This window comes from Canis aureus, chromosome 33, assembly GCF_053574225.1.
Source record: "Canis aureus isolate CA01 chromosome 33, VMU_Caureus_v.1.0, whole genome shotgun sequence".
NCBI classification, from domain to species: domain Eukaryota; kingdom Metazoa; phylum Chordata; class Mammalia; order Carnivora; family Canidae; genus Canis; species Canis aureus.
Window position 1 is genome coordinate 13,007,037 of NC_135643.1, and position 7,179 is coordinate 13,014,215.

Genomic DNA, 7,179 nt, shown 5'->3' on the forward strand with positions numbered 1-7,179 from the left:
AATGAATGGAAGGATCTTTATTCAAAATGTCATAACTAATTTCTATATGTTCTAGAACTGGAAGGCTTTCCTCCTGTATGGACTGAAATAGAGCCAAATGCCATGCAAACACATATATCTTCTAGCAGGAAAAAAAAATACTATAAAGGTTTTTAGATTACAAAGGATTCTGTCTAAAGGACTACTAATCATTGTAACTTGGTAAAGATTATGCTACTTTAGTGTCCAAAATATTAAAGGGATGAATTGCTTGTTTTAAAATGACTAATGTCGATAGAATAATTAAATATAATATTTCAGTGGCTGTCACCAGCTTTTTACATACTCTTTTCTTAGGGAATATTGAGTCCATGCACAAAAACATATGTACAGATCTTAATAGCATTTATTTAGAAACATCAGGGCTGATGTTTTAGATTTCTTTCTTCATAAGGCTTAATCAGCATTAATCTCTTCCTTTTAAGTTATTATTTTTGAGTAAAGGATTTAGAAATTAATTAAAATAGATTCATGTTTGAACTACAAGAGCAACATTAGGAAAGTTTTATGGGAAAAATACCATTAAACTTAGCTAAAGGACCTAGCTTTCCAAGGCATTTTACGCTGCTTTTTAATGAATAACCCATTGAGATCTAATTTATACTAGTTCTGCTGTGCTGTAACAAGCAGCCATTATGTCTCTAAAGCATGAAGATAATGAAATAATGCCTATTTGGAGTTGGTTATTATGTGCACAGAGATATTTTTTTCTTGTTTAAAGCGAATTAACATGAAAGACAACTTGACCATTTTAAATGAAATGAGAAGGAAATGAGAGTGGTATGTCCACAATGAGGCAGACAATGGAAATTTTAGCTATCAAAGAAAAATGGAGACACACAAACAGTTGAAATTATGCTAACTTTGAGAAAAGAAACATCTTTTCAGGGAATTTTTAAACCAAGTAGTGTCAGCTAAAATGATCTATTCTTTACCAAAGTTTAGCCTAATTCTCTATTTATATTATATACGTGACGCATGATATTTTATCATTAGTCTGGAAAACTGGCAAGAAACCCATTGAAGATAAGGGAGCACATAAACGGAAGTAATGTTTAGCTGTGTAAGAACACTTCTCAGTGTAGCCATTTATATCTGGGTCTTAGAAAAGCCTTAAAGGGTCCTTGGAAATGAGATTGAGAAACAGTCAGAGGAAATTTTATTTTTATGTGTCCTTTATTATGGGGTTGATAGATTCTTCCTAATAAGGAATTGAAAACAAAGCTTTCTCAGCCTCTGAATTCTGAAGCACCTCAGTTTTCATTTAGAGTTAGGAGATGCTAAAAATGTTTCAGGTTCTTCCATAAAAGGAAGCAAAGACTAAAGGTGAAAATTCCTTTGGGATGTCCTAAATTCCTATAGGAGTTGTGACCTCCCATAGTGGTGAACAAAAAAATTACCTGGGGCCAGTGGTAGATCAAACTTCTACCCCAGTCAGTAGGTCTGGCCCAGGAGTCAATATGCAGGTGATTTTTACCCTATTCCTTAAGAACCACTGGCCTAGAAGTGAGACTGAGGAGGTTGGAGTAACTTGGACACTATCCAACACTGATCAAAATTTATACAATTTGTGATGGAAATAAAACTCTCCTCCAAATTCTGTTGCTCCCTCTCCAAGCCTTTCACTGGGCTCCCTGCTCAGTGGGGAGCCTGCTTCTCCCTCTCCTCTGTCCTCCCCGCTGCCAGCCCCTGCTTCCTGCTCATGCTCCGTCTCTTGCTCTCCCAAATAAATAAATAAAATCTTTTTAAAAAGACAGAAAAAGGAAGAAAGTTGATATAGGAAGCCTTCCTGAATTGTCCCCAAAGAGGTAGAGCCACTTTAAATTACATGCATATAGGTATCATCGCATGTCCTTGGTCTTTTCCCTCTAAAGTACAACTAATTCCCAATTTTTTTTTTAATTACCTGCATATCATGTATCAGATACATGCTTTTGGTAGCTTCATCCTACATGCTTTTAAATGTTGACTTGTCTTTTATTTTTTCAATATGGTTTTTATTTTGGAATAGTTTTCAATATTCAAAAAAGGTTCAAGGGGAGCATGGAGAGTTCACAAACCTCTCCCCTACTTTCTCCCACCGTTACCATCTTACACAGCCAGGGTACATTTGTCACAACTAAGAATATTAGTGCATTACTATTAACCTGGACTGCAGGATTTCACTGGGTTTTCCACTGGTGTCTGTTCTGGTCCAGGACCCAATTCAGAATACCATATAGTATTTTGTCATCATGTTTCCTTTAGTCTTCTCTGGTCTTAGACAGTTTCTCAGTCTTTCCTTGTTTTTTGTGACTTTGATGGTTTTGAGGAATATCAATTAGATATTTTACAAAATGTCCCTGAAATATAAGTTTGTCTTATGTTTTTCTTATGACTGGACTAGGGTGGTGAGTTTTGGGAAAAATACTACATGATGAAATGCTATTCTCACCATATCATATAAGGGGGTACATGGTATTAACATGATTTATCACCAATGATCTTAATGTTGGAAGTGAGTCACTAAATCCACTCCACATTCAAGGGGAATTGAGCTCCATTTTCTACAAGGGAGAGTATCTACATAAATTATCAGAAATTCTACAGTGAAAGGGAATTGTCTCTTTTTCTTCATTTGTTTATAACCATGTAGATTCAAAGATACTGATTTAATACTTTGGATTATAATCCAACACTACATTATTTACTTATGTTGTTCAAATTGTTCTAACTTTGATCATTGTGATCTTTCAGGTTGGCTTCTTTGCTCCTTTAACATGCTCCCTGCTTTTTTTTCTCTTAAAGATTTTATTTATTTATTCATGGAGAGAGAGAGAGAGAGAGAGAGAGGCAGAGACACAGGCAGAAGAAGAAGCAGGCTCCATGCAGGGAGCCTGACGCAGGACTAGATCCTGGGTCTCCAGGATCAGGCCCTGGGCTGAAGGTGGTGCTAAACCACTGAGTCACCTGGGCTGCCCTCTGCTTTTTTTTCTTCCTTACTTCTGGCACTGCAAGGTGTCACATGTTCGCCTTCACCTTGTTTTTGCCTGCCCCATTCAGGAAATCAGTTGGTTTTGATTTTTAACATCATAAAAACAATGAGTAAATGTATTTGGTTTCCTGTAGATAATATCTTGTTCAGTATCATGAATGCTATTGGTGATACTGATGGTCCAGGCCAAGAACAAACCAACATTTTTCTAGGTGCATTACATTGGACAAAATGTAATAAAATCTCTTATCTGTCCTGAAGACACTATTAGGAAAGTGATGAAAGAGCTGCTTTCAGATGGATTGCACATTTTCCTTTTCGCTTCCCGTCATTATGTAGAAATAGTTTGGAGAGGACATTGTGCGGAAGGGCGGTGGTTTTGCTATTTACCACACACACAAGAAGACATGACCTTATTCTTAGCTTTATTCAGCAACCTAAATTTCCATGGTAAACAACACTGGCCCCAGACTCAAAACAGCTGGCAACTATCTTCGACAAAAATGGAAAGAGAATGATTTATTGCTTTATTCTTTTTCTTCCCCTCATCTGCCATTATTACTTGATTAACCTGTATTACAACTTCCAGAGCTTCCATTATTACAGCCAACAAATGAGTGAAATTATCCTCTTACATCCAACATTGTGGTACTCTTATCTTTCTCCCCATGTTGTATCCAAAACAAGTAGACAAGTCTCAGATTCTTCCTACCTCCCGGTACAGCTGGAAATAGAGTCAGTGACTGACTTCGCCTCCTTTGTCACTTCTCAACATTTGAGAGATGTATGCCAAACAAGTAGTGGCCGAACAACATAGATTTGAGAGGTGAGGGTCCATTTAAAAAGTACCTTCCTGGCACCAGTCACTGAGTCACTCCTGAGGACTCAGCGGCCTCCCCCTTGAACGCCCTTACTTCTCCATGCTCTGTGCCTCCCCCTACCCCTTTCCACAGGGGAAAAGGAATCTTATGTCAGCTATCCAGATTCTCCACTTTTTCTACCCCTTTGCTGATGCAAAGAAGAGTGATGATCTGCTTCCTGCTGGCACTGAGGATTATATCCATATAAGAATTCAATAGAAGGGCACCTGGGTGTATCAGTGGTTGAGTGGCCACCTTTGGCTCAGGTTGAGATCCCAGGGTTTTGGGATCAAGTCCCACCTCAGGCTCCCTTCAGGGAGCCTGCCTCTCCCTCTGCCTACCTATGTCTCTGCCTCCCTCTGTGTGTCTCTCATGAATAAATAAATAAAATCTTTTTTAAAAAAATCAGCAGAGAAACGGTAGGAAGACCTTTACTAACTGTCCAAGGGATGGCTAATGACTATGATAAAAAGACACTAGTGAAGGTGTTTAAGAAGAAATTTGCTTGCAATGGTACTGCAGCTGAGCATCCAGAATATGGAGAAGTCATTCAGCTACAGGGTGACCAGTGCAAGAACATATGCCGGTTCTCCTAGACATTGGACTGGCTAACGATGATCCGCTGAAGCTCATGGGTTTTAAGTGCTTTTGGTTCATGGAAGCTTAAGTGAGGATTTCCTTGCAATGAGTAGAATTTCCCTTCTGTCCCTTGTCACAAGTTTAAAAACCTCACAGCTTATATAATGTAACCATTCGGGGTCTGCTCTTAACTTGAACTAGTATAACTCCTTGATGCAATAAACTGAAAAGAGCCATGCCTAGATAGATAGATGATAGATAGATAGATGATAGATAGACAGTACCTTCCTATCATGGTTTTTATCTAAGGAAGATAGGGAGGTATTGCCTCTAATAGATATTAGGAAAAACAAGCAAATGAACAAGTGAGGTAAAAATACCTCCACGCAGAATAAAAGGCATTGACAGAAGGAAAGTCATTGACAGAATAAAAGGCAACTCACTGAATGGTAGAAAATATTTGCAAGTCATATATCTGACGAGGGGTCAATATCCAAAATATATAAAGAACTTGTAGAACTCAACAGCAAAAAACAATCCAATGAAAAAGCGGGCAGAGGAATTGAATAGACATTTTTCCAAAAGAGACATGCAAATGACAAACGGGGTAGGAGAAAGCGTTCAGCATCACTAATCATCAAGGAACTGTAAATCAAAACCAAAAGGAGATATTACTTCACTTCTGTAGGAATGGCTATCACCAAAAAGAGAAGGGAGAACAAGTGTTGGTGAGGATGTGGAGTAAAGGTAACAATTGTGTGCTGTTGGTGAGAATGTGAATTAGTGCAGCCACTGTGGAAAACAGTATGGGGATTCATTAAAAAATTAAAAATAGAGCTACTGCATGATCCAGCAATCCCACTTTTGGGTATATATCTGAGGGAAATGAAATCAGTACCTCGAAGTGAAATCTGCACCCCTATGTTTATTGTAGCGTTATTTAAAATAGTCAATACATAGAAATAGCTATATATATACACACATATATGTGTATACGTGTATTATGTATAACTATATATACACACGTATATATATGTATGTTTATATGTGTATATATATTTTGTCTGTATACTTACATGCAATCAAATATTAAATATTTTATAATATTTATTTTGTATATTTATAACAGTAAAACTTAGCTCATCCATAAAAAAGGGAATCCTGCCATTTATGACGCATGAAGTGACCTTGAGGGTGTTATACTAAGTGAAATAAGTCAGAGAGAAAAATATGAATACTAAATATGTGGAATCTAAAAGTAATGAACTTCTAGAAAAAGAGAACAGATTGGTGGTTGCCAGAGATAGAGGAAATGGGTGAAGGTGATAAAAAAAAAGTACAAGTTTCCAGTTATAAAATAAGTAAGTCCTGGGATGTAATGTCCACCATGAGGACTATAGTGAACAATACTGTATTGTATGTTTTAAAGTTGCTAAGAGGGGCATCTGGGGGGCTCAGTTGGTTCCATCTGCTTTCCACTCAGGTCATGATCCCAGGGTCCTAGGACCAAGCCCTGCTCAGCAGAGAGTCTGCTTCTCCCTCTCCACCATTCCCTCACTTATGCTCTCTGGCCCTATCTCTCTGTCAAATAAATCAATAAAATCTTTTAAAAAAAAAGAAAAAAGTTGCTTAAAGAGTAGAACTTAAAACTTCTCATCGCAAGAAAAAAATTATAGTTATGTGAGGTGATGGATTTTAACTAAACTTCTTTTGGTAATCATTTCACAATATATACACATATGTCCCATGGTTAGGTTGTACACCTTAAACTAATACAATGTGATTCAATTACATCTCAATAAAATTGGAAGAAAAACCTTCTGACTTTTCCCTAAATTATCTTACAACAAACACCAGACCTTGAAAGAAAACATTTATACTTGAAAACCCACAATAATTAGTTGGGTGTATTCACATGTGTAGAAAGACATATCACTGTCAAAATATATTCATGAAACTAAGGTTCTGGAGCTGCCTGATATAGAGCTCTTGGAACAGTTTTTAAATCTCAATACACAGTACTTGAGATTGCCATATACTTTCTCCCTAAAGATTTTGTTTTAATATTCTTTCAGTTATCCTGAATATGTTTTGGATAAAGGCAAAATTAGGTGGTTGGACTAGATTTTAAGGTCCGTTTCAAATTATTGGCAAACACAAACACCAAAACCAGATTGTCATTGCTATGGCACTAGTAGAAGTGGGTTTTAGTTACAGAAACTGACCATGGATGTATGACTTTGTGGTCTCAAATGTCATTATGGAGATGTGTCAGCAAAACAGTAAGAACAGGGGCACCTGGGTGGTTCAGTTGGTTAAGGGTCTGACTTTTGGTTTTGGTTCAGGTCATGATTTTATGGGTCATGATCTCATAGGTTATGATCTCATGGGGGGGTCATGAGATCTAGCACTCCATCGATCCTCTGCTCCCTCTGCCCCTCTCCCCACTCATGCACAGGTTCACACTCTTTCTCCCTCTCTCTAAAATAATCTTTTTTTAAAAAGGTAAGAAAAACAATGCACTGATCATTCCTTCAGACAAGTGATTTTCAAACTCATCTGTACATTAGAATCACCTAGGAAACCATGAAAAAAATAATGATGACTGAGTTATAACATCTTCATGGGTCCAGACATTGACATCTTTTAGGGATTCCTAGGTTATTACAATGTGTATCCAATGTCATAGAACAATAATTGTCAAATTTTAGTGAACATTTAAAATAT

General features: G+C 37.2%; 1 pseudogene; it reads left to right on the forward strand.

Annotated features, from left to right (window-relative positions):
* Nucleotides 1–3,981: 3,981 nt before the first annotated feature.
* LOC144303953 (eukaryotic translation initiation factor 1 pseudogene) lies at nucleotides 3,982–4,540 on the forward strand (annotated as a pseudogene).
* Nucleotides 4,541–7,179: the final 2,639 nt, after the last annotated feature.